The 13710-nt window shown below is 35.7% G+C and overlaps 1 protein-coding gene across 2 annotated transcripts in view; it reads right to left on the reverse strand.

Annotated features, from left to right (window-relative positions):
* The window catches only part of PCCA (propionyl-CoA carboxylase subunit alpha), a 473714-nt gene that overhangs the window by 438879 nt on the left and 21125 nt on the right, over window positions 1-13710 (reverse strand). The window lies entirely within an intron of this gene.

Genomic DNA, 13710 nt, shown 5'->3' on the forward strand with positions numbered 1-13710 from the left:
TTGTCCCAATACACCAAGGTAGTGGTTTCAATCCCTGGTCAGGGTACATAATCAACCACTGGATGCATAAATAAGTGGAACAACATGTCAATGTTTTTCTTGCTCTTGTGCTCTCAACTCCTTTCTCACTCTCTCTAAAAATCAATAAATAAAAATTTTAGAAAAATGATACAAACACCCATTCAGCTGCATCAAATTCCTTCCCATAATTGTTTTAAAAAAACACACTGGCCATTCTAATTCCTGGTTAAAATGAAATAAGCAGATTTTACCCCATCTGTCCCACTGAATCAACTATGAAAACCGAATAGAACACATGAATCAACTATTTGCAAACTCTGAAAAGAAAATAATGGCAGGCAGATCAAGAGAGAACAGAATTCAAATTACTATAAACCAGAAGTGAGTTTTAGCATTTTCCTTCACTCTATGACCCCCGTGACTAACAAACAAAGCATAATACCCAGAGTAGGCATTGGGGTGCTGACAGCAAGAACTCCAGAAGCCCTATGCTTCTGACTCAAGAAGAAAAGGAAGCTCCAAACACTTACAATACTACAGAATCTCCCAAGGCTGGTTTGGTTTGGTTTGGTTTTATAACTCAATTATTTTGTATCCCAGCCCCGAAGTAATACTATGGCCACAGCAGAAGGGGGCAGAAATGGGAGCCTACAAATGTCAAAATATTCAGAGAAGCAACGAACATTTTTCTCCACCAGTGAAACTGCAGTCCTAAGAGGGAAGGTAAATTTCCCCCATTATTTTTTTTTCTATGTGACATAAGAAATATACATTTGGTCTCTGCCCAGTTTCTGACACAAAGCTCCTAAAATCCTTGTAATTTCCTGATAGATAGGGGTGCTAGCAGCATCTTTTGTTCTAATGTTGGTCTTTGACCCCAGTTCCTGCCAAAAGAGCTACTAAGATCCTTGGAATCTTAGGAGTGATAATTGTGTCTTTTTGTACGGTAACAAAATGACTGGTGGCTGGGGATCCTTAGATAGCTTCAGGATACAGGCTAGTCACCACAAAGAAGGCTTAATTACAGAGTTGAAACTCTCAGCAGCATCTCCATCTCAAGGGAGAGGAGAAGGGTTGGAGACTGAGTTAATCATCAATGGTGAATGATTTCATCACCAGCCACATAATGGTACCTATATAAAAACCCTAATCAAGAGAGTTTGGAGAACTTCTGGGCTGGTGAACACATCTACATGCCAGGTACAGCCTAACTCCACAGGACAGAAGCTCTCATGATTGGGACCTTTCCAGACCTTGGTCTGTGGACCTCTTCATATGGCCATTCATTTATATCCTTTATAATACTATTTATGATAAACCAATAAATGAAAGTGAAGTGTTTCACTAAGTTCTATGAACCATTATAACAAATTATCAAAACTGAGGAAGGGATTGTGGGAACCCCTGACTTATAGCCAGTTGAAAGTACATGTGAGCCCTGGCTGGTTACGTATCAGTGGATTGAGCACCAGCCTGAGAACCAAAGAGTCACTGGCTCGATTCCCAGTCAGGGCACATGCCTGGGTTGCTGGCTAGGTTCTCAATTAGGGGCATGCAAGAGGCAACCAATAGATGCATCTCTCGCATAATGATGTTTCTCTCCCTCTCTTTCTCCCTTCCTTCCTCTCTCTCTAAAAATAAATAAATAAATAAAATCTTTTAAAAAGGACTTGAGACCAGTGTCTGAAATAGGGGCAGTCTTGTGGGACTGACCCTTACCCTGTCAAATCAGAATCAAAATATGTGGGACATTCACAGAGTATGTGCTCAATCAATACTTGTTAAATGTTGGATATATATCACTACCAATAAACCTATACAATGCAAGCCCAGAAAATATTTTTTTCAGAAAATATTTTAAGGATAGATAAATCTGTTAGAAAACTTTAAAATGCTACCATAAAATAAAATTTAAAAAATCATATCACTTTAAAACAAGATACACGTATCCATCACCATTATTCATCTACGTAACCTTTTTCATCTTGGAAAAGATGTGAATATACTTAATGTCAATGAACTATACACTTAAAAATGGTTAAAATTTTAAGTTTTGTTATACAGATTATACTACAGTTTAAAATAAATTCAAACCTCCCCCAAAAATTATCTGTGTGACTTCCAATTCCCAATTCCACATGTGCTTAGAAATCATCACTCTGTCCTAACAAGTAAAAAGCAGAAAAGACTCCAAAAGCAACTATACTCGGATCTATAAGAGAGGTGAGAACACAGGGCAAACCATGGTACCCAAGATTGAAGATAGGCAGGTACAGGGAATCACCCTTTACCAGAGTAGAAACTCATGAGCAGAAACTGCCCAGAAACCAGTGCCAGGATAGGAAAACCTGAAAGGTAACTTACAAATTGTTGGAAGCTCAGTGTGGACAAGTCTCAGAGTTAACAACTGCAGGGAGAGCCAGTCATATGGGGACCCCACACTTGTGTGTTTCACCTCCAGAAATTCAACCAGGTTCTCACAGTAAATATTGGTTAAATATCCCCTTTCGCTTTTGAGAGGAGGGGAAAAGGAACCATTGTGGGAATACTCAAGAGTTTTGCTTTGTTTTCTTTTGTTTTGAAGGCCCTGAGGAGAAACTACTTAACCAGAGGCTACACTACTGGGGTATTATGAGAAAGTAATTGACCTGGTAGAAGGGAAATCCCAACTCCAGACCACTCTAGCCATCCTGCCCACCAAAAGGGGAAGGAAAACACCGTGAAAAAACTTCATAGTCCAGAGGAAGAGGCTCACTAAAAGTTAGACATCAGATTACAGGAGTATCGAATGCTTCCTGTCACCCACAACTGACCACCACATCATTACATGCCTAGTTACATCATGTCCAGATTTAAAAAAAAAAAAAGTTACAAGACATGTTAAAAGGCAAAAACCACAATTTGAAAAGACAGACAGTACCACACTAGGCATGGCAGATATGTTGGAATTATCAAACCAGGAATTTAAAACAACTATAATTAATATGCTAAGGGCTCTAATGAATAAAATAGATGGTATGTAAGAACAGATGTGTAGTGGAAATACTAAGAATGAAGCAAAACGAGTCACTAGAGATAAAAAAAAAAAAAACACTGTAACAGAAATAAAAAATGCTTTTGATAGGCTTATTATTAGACTGGACAAGGCTTCTGAAAGCATCTCTAATTTTGAGAATATCAATAGATGAGGGACAAATACCATATGATCTCACCTTTAACTGGAACATAATCAACAAAAGAAAAAAGCAAACAAAATATAACCAGAGACATTGAAGTTAAGAACAATCTAACAATAGCCAGGGCGGGGGGGGGGGCAGGGGGGAGGGCGGGGACAGTGGGAAGAGGGGATTACAGGAACTACTATAAAGGACACATGGACAAAACCAAGGGGGAGGGTGGAGGTGGGGTGGAGGGATGGGGAGAAAAGGCATACAACTGTAACTGAATAACAATAAAAAATTTTTTTTAAAAAAGAGAATATCAATAGAAACCCCGAAAACTGAAAAGCAAAAAGAGCAAACACTGGCCCTGGCTGGTGTGGCTCAGTGAATTGAGTGCCAGCCTGAGAACCAAAGGGTCACTGGTTCAATTCCCAGTCAGGGCACGTGCCTGGATTGCGGACTGGGTCCCCAGTGGGGGCGTCCAGGAGGCAACCACACATTTAGGTTTTTCTCCCTCTCTTTCTCCCTCCCTTCCCCTCTCTCAAAATAAATAAATAAAATCTTTAATAAAAAGCAACAAACATGGAAAAAAATACACAAGGACTGTGGTACAACTACACAAGGTACAACACACACATAATAGGAATATCAGAAGGAAGGAGAGAAAGGAATAAAAAAAATATTTTGCCTAAGTGCCCATCAGTAAATTAGTGGATCAAAAAGCTGTGGTACATTTAAACAATGGAATACTACACAACAGAAAGAAGGAACTCCTACCCTTCACAACAGCGTGGATGGAACTAGAGAGTATTATGCTAAGTGAAATGAGCCAGACAGTGAAAGACAGATACCATATTGCCTCACCTACAAGTGGAACCTAATCACAAAACAAATGATCAAAATAGAACACGAGACATGGAAATAAAAAACAAACTGACAGTGACCCAAGGGGAAAGGGGTGGGGGATAACAGGGAAAGGAGAGGAAGGGTCAAGTCACGGAACATATATAAAGGACCCATAGACAAAGACAACGGGAGTGGGGAGGACTGAATGTGGGAGGTGGTGATGGGTAGGGCAGGGGGAGAGTAATGGGGGAAAATGGGGACAACTGCAATTGAATAACAATAAAAAAAAAAGAGTGAACTCCAATGTAAACTATGGACTTTGGGTAATTATGAGGTGTCAACATAGGTTCATCAACTGCAACAAACCTACTATGATAATTGGTGTTGATAACGGGGAGTCTATGCACATATAGAGACAGGAGTTATACGAAAAAAATCTCTATAGCTTCCTCTCAATTCTGCTGTGAACTTAAAAGTGCCCCCCCAAAAAAACTACTTAGAAAAAATAAACTAAAAAAAAATGTGGAGGTATTCCTTATTAACAGGAAAAATGACCGTACATGAAACCTTTCACAAACAGGTTTTTTTGTTTTGAAACAGTTCTCCCCTATGTAGAACATCCTCATTGAGTTTTATCCATGTAGCCTAGGGATCTATAACACTTAATTGGAATAGTTCACTGAAGTTACTTTGCTATATTTAATTATAAATTCCCATGTACTATAATATCTAATATCCACTTGGGAAATACATTTAGACTTGGAAACTGAAGTAATATGTGATTAATTCACAGGAAAACTTGGAAACCACCAAACAGTTGTTTACAAAATTAGACATTTTAAAGTACTATTTCTTTGCAGTTTTATCTGGACTTAATAGTTTCCTACATAGAAAGACAAGGTTCCTGCCCTTTGTCCCAAGCCTACGAATTCTCCACTGGACAGACCATACTCGACTATCTAGACAGTGCTTTTTAACAAACATATTGAATACATGCATGACTGAAGATGGCAATAATAGACTTATAGCTGATGTATTTATCTGAGTTGGAGTCCTTCTTCCTTAGAATAGGCTACAACTAAAATGAATACATCAGATATAAATCCACTACTGCCATCTTCCTTCTTCAGACACCTTTTTATCTTCCTGAAGATGCCTACTAGATTCCTCCCTCTGCTACTCCTACTTGGTAGTTGTCATTGTAACCACTGAGAAGTAGCAGCAGCTATAGCAAAAGAAATTGTCTCAAGTAGGGTTCACACACTGGCTAGAGCTAGAGATGGAGAGCTAGCTAATGAGTGACTAGAGCCCTGGCTGGTGTGGCTCAGTGGTTGAGCGCTGGCCTGTGAATCAAAGGGTCATCAGTTTGATTCCCAGTCAGGGCACATGCCTGGGTTGCAGGTCAGTTCCCCAGTGGAGGGCATGTGAGAGGCAACCAGGCACTGATGTTTCTCTCCCTCTCTTTCTCACTCCCTTCCCCTCTCTCTGAAAATAAACAAATAAAATCTTTTTTAAAAAAACGAGTGACTAGAGAAGCTAAGCATCACAGATTAGGTGTCAATCTACTGGACTGGCTCAGGACCCTTGCACAGGCTGTCCCATCTGCCCAGCTGACTACCTAGCTAAGAGCTAAGTCTCATTTATCAGTTCTCGGCCTACATTTTGCCACCTCAGAGAGAATTTCCTTCAGCACCTTATTAATGAAGAGTCACCCATTTTTCTTTCTCAGCAACTGTTTTTTTCTCCATAACACCACAATTTGTAATTACTTGTTTGTATGTTTTCTTATTTTATATCTGTCTCTGCTACTGGACTGTAAGAGCAATGGGAGCAGAAATCATGTCACTCTTAGTCACTATTCTAATTTCATCGAGTAGCATGGAATATGGCCCACAACAGTCACTAATAAACACCTAGACTTCAAAGCAATAAACTTCACTTCCTTTGGGGAGGAAAGGAGACTGTTCCATATACTTAGCATGGGAAGCAATATGCTACAATGGAAAGAGTACAACTTGGGAATCACACAATTTGAACATCACCTCCACTTCTTACCTACCTAAATGAGCTTTGGCAACCTATTTTGTATCTTGAAGTCCCAAGTTTCTCAATTTAAAATGATGACAATAATACTACTTCTCTTAAATAATTACTCTGATTTTCTAGTAGGTTGTAGATACTCATAAGTGGTGATTATTACTTGAATGATCATTTCTTTTTTTCCACTAAGAGGTCTTAAGTGAGTGCAGCTGTAACAGATAGGCATTAAGTTGTAGCGTTATAAAACTTGCAATACCAAAAATACAATTACTTATAAAGATAAGTTGTATTTTCAAAACTTTTATTTAATGTATGCTTTCTCAGTAAAACTACAGAACTTCTAAATCTTAAATAGATGCTTAGGAAAAAATTAATACATGCAGGTATTTTTCATGCCCTCAGGTACTAATTACACTGAAGCACAAAATTCCTTTTCAAACTATGCTGTTTAAATTCACCAGAAATTTTAAAATATACAAAAACAAGATGATATATTCATGTTTTATTGTTAAACTGAATTTTCAGCATAAGAAAAAACAAAGTTTTTATTACTGTAAAAAACTGAGGTTTGAGGATTTTATAAGGAATTTTCACAAGTCACTTTCCATAGATTAAAAGAGGTTGAAATGTTTCCATTAAAGTTAAATACCAAGGTACACAGCCCTGACTGTCAGTTGGTTGGGTGTCATCCCACAAAGCAAATGGTTCCCTAGTGGATCCCCAGTCATGGCATATGCCTGGGTTGCGGTAGAGATAACTGACGGATGTTTCTCGCTCACATCAACATTTTACTCCCTCTCTTTCTCCCTCCCTTCCCCTTTCTCTAAAGACAAATACAGGGGTACCTTGGTACTCATTGTTAATTCATTCGGGAACTCCTGACGAGTGCTGAAGCCGATGAGTAAGAAACTGTTCGTTAGCGAGCTACCATGAGACTGACCTGTAGACGGCTGTTTCATTGCAAGAGAGGGGCACCAAGAGGCGAGCAAGCTCGAGTGCTGAAACATTTTTTTCTTGTTAAAATGTGATGAGTACAGGATTTGACTTAAGCCCACAAGTACCAAGGTTTGACTATAAATAAAATCTTTAAAAAGAAGATAGCAAGGTACACACACACCTATGTGAACAAAATAATTTGTACATGAAGATACTGTTATAGGCTGGTGTGGCTTAGTGGACTGAGCGCCAACCAGTGAATCAAGGGGTTACTGGTTCAATTCCCAGTTCAGAGCAGAGGCCTGGGTTGTAGGCTGTGTCCCCCCATGGGGGGTGTGCAGGAGGCACCTACACATTGATGTTCCTCTCTTTCTCCCTCCCCTCCTCTTTCTGTAGAAATGAATAAATAAAATCTTTTTTAATTTTTTTTAAAAAGATACTGTTATAAATCCTTTTTTGCCTGTCCAAATGCAATTTTTTTCTTGTTGCAAATAAAGTTAGAGTCCTTCCTGAATGGAATGACTAGTTTACTTTAACTCCAGAGGGCTTAAATTATCAGTCTTTTAAGAAGCTTTAACTGTTTTTGATAATTTAACCTGCTGAGCTCACAGAACCCAAAGGAGGGTCTTGGTTGCAAGTTTTATTTCTGATGCAGCTGACCACTAATACTGACTCCATAGATAATGGACTTCAATAACAACCACCGACAGGTTAGCACTTTGAGTAGTACCCATAATATTACTTTAATTCAGTTAACACATGAAGGTCATTGTTTGGTAGAAAGTTTTATTAAATTTGACAGTGTTTATAATAATAGTAACAATAAAAAAAGAAACTGCGTTCATCTGTACAGAACTATAAAATTTGCCTATAGATATAATCCAGTTTGCTCATTAATTTATGCTGCATTTCAATTTATTTTCTAAAAGGAATTCAATTTATTAATTCCATTTCCCAAAAATAGGTATATTGCTAGCATTTCTAACTGACAGTTTCATGCCAGACGGCTCTAACCATGCTGGGCACAGAGCAAGTCTAGTGACACAAAGAGCAAAGGAGATGGCTACCATCATCACATACACCCCCTGACTTTGGAGCATTTTGATGGTGAAAAAGACTAATGTTTTGATTGGTGTGTAGCTCCATGTGTTAAATATTAAGGTCTTTCTGATATATTATAATTATTTTTATCATGAAAAATATATAAATTTTGCTTTTGAATGCAAACATTTTATATAGTATTTCAAACAAATATATAAAAGTACAAAGCAAAATTTTTAAATGAATCAAAAATTAAAGTTTCATTCTAAAGCATCAAAAAAATCTATAGTATGCAAATCATAGCAGGATTTATAATTTTTCCATTTTTATAAGTATTAGGTAACTTAAAATTATTTTATTGAAAAGCAAAAAATAGTGGCTGAATTAATATATATTGAATTTAGCAATAATTGTATTTTTTAAATACACAACCTGACAGGCACTATTGTACATAATAATGAATCAGCATGGGAGCCACTTAATATACTTCTTGATTAACTCATTGCCTGTCCAGTTCGCACACAGACATGCTTACATGTCATAATCGCCATAATTCCCATCATCCCCACTGCTAACACTCAAGCTCCTTGATTAGTGCACAACTCCCAGACGAGCCATTGCTAATGCTAAATAATTCTCTTCAACCTCCTGCTACTATTCTGCAGGATCTCCAATTAAATATAATGTCCCTGATGAGCCATAGTAATGTGAACAAATTCCTACCAGGAATCCTATCTTATTCCATTTTACCCAAAAACGTAGAGAAAGTAATTCAGCCAAGCCAAGGATAATCAAAATATTTTAAATTGACATAGTATAATATTTCTCCAAACTGTTATTCCAAAGACAAAAACAAAAAAAGAATAAAAGAAATGTCTAAACATCCTAAATATGCTTTGTTTTCCTGGTTAATTAGCTCTTTATTGAAAAGTTCAGTGTTTTAAATTTGTAAGTAGGTATACTGCATTCTTAATCCAAAAAAGGTTACTAAATGCTAAGTTTTATGAGAAAAGTAAGCAACAGCAAGTTTTAAAGCAAGTATGCCATTTAAAATCCCTTTGATTACCTAATTACCAGGATGCCAAGGTCCAAAATAACATTAATGAAACCAATTCCTTCCTTCTGATGAAATGCAGTATCATCAGGTCACTATCAGAGGCTTTGCTCATGAAACTTCACATTGCTGGTAAGGAAACTTCATGTTGGACAATGACAACTAGTAGTATGTTTTGCAAGAATGTATTAAGAATCCTATATATTTCCTACTGCAATCTATATGACTGGAAATCTAAGTTTCTGGTGTAATTAAAACCAACTGGGAAGCAAGGACCATGATGGCCATCTTAAAATATTCTGTACAAGTAAAAGCCATTTAAGAGAACGTATTTAAATATACCATCTCAACCGCACACACACATGAAAGAAAAGGTCTGAGTTTTCAGTTATCATCCCAAAAAAGTTTTACAAAGCTGACCCTACTTATTTATTCCTATTTGAGGAGCAATGACTGCATTAGCTGTAAATGAGTCCACTAACAAATTTTGTGAAATAATTTTTTTTAATTAAGAACTTTAACTTCTTTCCAAAGAGATTTTAGAATACCCCGAGAAATCAAATCACATAAATGAGAAAAATAAACACGTAAGTTTTTTAATTTTAAATTTCTTTAATCTCTACACACATCTAGAATAAAACTGAAGATATTATAACAAAGACATAACTAGATAGCTATACAAAGATATGTATATAAATATGAAAAGATATAAAGACATTCTGACAACCCCATACAATTTTGATAAGTTTTTCCCTAAGGTCTTTTATACTTCAGTCCACACTAATATATTCCGTCTCCATTTACCTGGTCATTACCCTCCAGTTTGTTCAGCTGGAATCAACATACACTAATTACATAGACATCACGAAGTCCTATTTGTCCTCAGTACCTCCCCAGACAGCAGGGAAATATTATCAAGGGTAGGCATGCTAAGTGATGATTCTCCTCACCTTACTGTCAATCACCCCAGAGTGCTCACAGAAAACCCCACTCAATCTCATTACTGAATCTTAAGGCTAAGACCATAATACTCACCAGGAATCATACTTCAAACAGCAGGCTGCCTGGCTAAGATGTGAGTCACAATGACAACTTCCCTGATTTTAGGTTTTGGTTTTAACGTAATAAATATCAGGTATTTATCATTTAAATTCAACCTATTATACACTGACAAAGCAACAAAATCTTCTAAGTTCAATTTAAGAATCTAGATAGGGTACATAGTCAAAAGTTAAAGTACAGAATCGATTAATTTCATTCTTAAAAAATCAAAACCATAACTTTACAGGTTTAATACAGATGTAGAAATATTTTGCTATTTCTTGTGGACTTACTAGTCTTTTTACTTTGAAAAGACAGAGAAAGACATAGACAGATAACTATTTGATTTTATGATAACTATCTAATATGCATTATGAGTACTGCAATCTGTAAATTCTCACACTCTTTGCTCCCACTATTGCTAAACCAATGAAGTAGTACCCATCTTCCAATTTAGAAAGTCTTAAGTCACTAAAATCAAACACATTTCTTTTTTTTATTTCTTAACTTTTCTGGGACTACCAAAAATCACAGTGGCTCTAGAATCCATCTCTCCTGCCTTCTAAGCCAATATTAACAAAACACTGTTCAACAAATTAAGAAATTTTCCCAAATCAGTCCTCTGCCTAAAATCTAGTAAATTTTTTCAATAGACCTGACTCTACCATCTTCAAAATCTTATGCAGAGGGCCCTGGCAGGTATGGCTCAGTGGATTGAGCACCAGCCTGCAAACCAAAGGGTCACTTACAATTCCCAGTCAGGGCACATGCCTGGGTTGAGAATCAGGTCCCCAGCTGGGGGCTTGTGAGAAGCCACTGATCTATGTTTCTCTGACACATGTTTCTCTCCCTCTTTTTTTCCGTCCTTTCCCCTCTCTCTAAAATAAATAAATAAAATCTTTTTTAAAAAACTGTCAAAACGAATAAACAAGTTCATCAAGGTTGCATGACACAAAATCACTATATAAAAATCAATTGTATTTTTATAGATTTCCAATCAATAAACATTGAAATAAAAATATAACTATAATTCTAGTAGCATCAGAAAGAATAGTCATATATTTAGGAATAAATACGACAAAATAAGTACAAAATTTATACCCTGAAAACTGCAAAACATTGTTGAAAGAAATTAAAGCAACCTAGCTACCTACATAAGTTGACCAACATCAAAGAAAATATCCATGTTCATGGATAGGAGGACTTAAAAATGTTCAGACAATAATACTTCCCAAATTGATCTACGGATACAACACAATCCCTTTCAAAATCCTAACAGGATATAACCTTTCACTAGGACTATCTTCCCTTCATAAGCCATCCTCTACAATCTTTGAAAAGAAAAATAAGAGCCTGGAGAATGACACATAAAAGATAATTTGTGGCTTGATAAGAGCCTTAACTCCCATTTTGCTCCCTCCTGCCCTGACCATTTCCCATAGGAGTACCTGTTTAAAAAATTAGCTGTTTTTAACATAAAAATAGCATCTAGAATCAACTGTTGCAGTATTGTCCCACTGCAGTAATACTTACATTTTAATTTGTAAAATTAACATAAAAAGTATATACGATTTTTTATTCCAAGTTACATTGAAAATGCTCACTTCCTGAAAAAATAAACATTGGAACATTAACAATTCATCTGAATAGCACACCTTGTTCCTATTACCAATATTGTAAAGCTGATCAGATATAATAGTAACCTTTGTGATCACATGTTAAAGAAGCAAAATATGCTGTTGGAGAAATACATCTTTTTACTTTCTTGAGACTGAAGCAAAAACCAAATAGCAGATTTAGCCCTGTGGCTGAGGCTTAAATTAAACTTTGACCATTCTAAGCATCATTATTCTCCTACTTTTCTTAATAGTATCATTCCAGAAACTGACTTAAAATAGGTCATATTAAGAGGAGGTTTTGACAGAGCATGAATTGCTTCTGTTTTGGGTCCTGGCAAATCTTATCCTAAATTATGTATTATAATCTCTGGTACACTCACTTCTACTTTCAGACAAAAGTGGCTGTAGGTCCTTTATAATATAAAGCTAACCTCTCTGCTTTAGGAAGGATATAAATGACAAAGACTTAAAACTTAGACCAACTCTTCTGAAACTGGTTTTTTCAAAAGTCTGAAAAGTGACAGTCTACCCCAGAATACAAAGCTAGAAATGTAAGAATGGGGAAAGTTAGTCATGCTATTTGGGGCCAAAACTTACAGAAGTAGATTATTCTGTAATACCAACATTGAAATGTAAATATATAGAAAAATATATATGTAATTTTGTTGTTATCCATACCAACAGTCATCTACATGACAACACAACATAGAGAATTAACTATAGTTTGGTATGAAAAAAATAGTAAGTGAAAGGTTAGAGTCAGACTTGAAATAAAAACAGCAATTTTCCACAATTCAAATATTTTTCTCTCTCAATTTATCCATAAATAAAAATGTCTCCTGAGCTAATACCTTGAAAATAAACACAGGATGAGAAGAGTAAATTTTAAATCTATTAACCAGCTTACTGGTGACACAAACTTTTTTTCTGGAGAATTTTGCTATTAATAAAATACCTTAGTTTACCGATCAAAAAACAGATTAAATAGTAACAATTTTCTCATTATTCCATGAATATCCTGTGAAGAATATAAACTACTATTGAAACTATCCCAGTTAAAACTAATTAGTGAAGAAGCCAGAAACCAATTTTTTTAAAAAAAATCAAATTACATATACAAAGCAAATTTATTTAATTGCTTAATTTAATTTCTTTTATGTAAATCTGAATTTTTTTAAGTTCCTGTCAAATAAACTAGATAAATTAACCTTTATTTTGGGAAAATTGGAGTGGCTTGTACTTCTTTCCATTCTGTTTTTCTAAAAAGTAAGAGTCACAGTAAGGCAAAATGAACATACTTTTGCATAAAATAAGAAACCACAAAATTAGTAATTCTTGGGTTAAATTACTATACAATAAAATCTGCTGACATTACCAATAGATTTCATCATCAAAAGTAGTGTGAAAGAATGAGTAACAGTAATTTACATTAAAATACAACTATTTATATTTTATTCAATAAAGTTCCAATAATATTACATTATTTTCCCAACAGATTTTTTTCTACTCATTTAATTCATTATCACTTACAAACAAAGCCTGCTGTGCTAAAAAAATCCCCAATAAAATTATATACCATTCACTGCTTTATGCTATACCTTCTTTCGTTCATATCCAATTAGCATTAGCCTATCTTTCATTTATCAAACTTTCAGCTGAACACAGTAAAGCACTCAAGAAAGTGAAACAATTATAGCAGTCCCTTAGTGATACTGGAGTTATGCTGTGGGGAAATGTGCTCTCATAAGGCAGCATTGTATAAACATTTCATTAATCTTTGACTCTATAACTTTCTCATGCTTTACTTATATCTACTTAGTGACCAGCAATCAGTCTAGCAATTTAATTCTCTTCTAGTTTTTTTTTTTAAGATTTTATTTATTTCATTTTTAGAGAGAGGGAAAAGAAGGGAGAGAGGAAGAGAAACATCAATGTGCAAGAGATACATCAA

The sequence above is a fragment of the Desmodus rotundus genome, chromosome 13 (assembly GCF_022682495.2).
Source record: "Desmodus rotundus isolate HL8 chromosome 13, HLdesRot8A.1, whole genome shotgun sequence".
NCBI classification, from domain to species: Eukaryota; Metazoa; Chordata; class Mammalia; order Chiroptera; family Phyllostomidae; genus Desmodus; species Desmodus rotundus.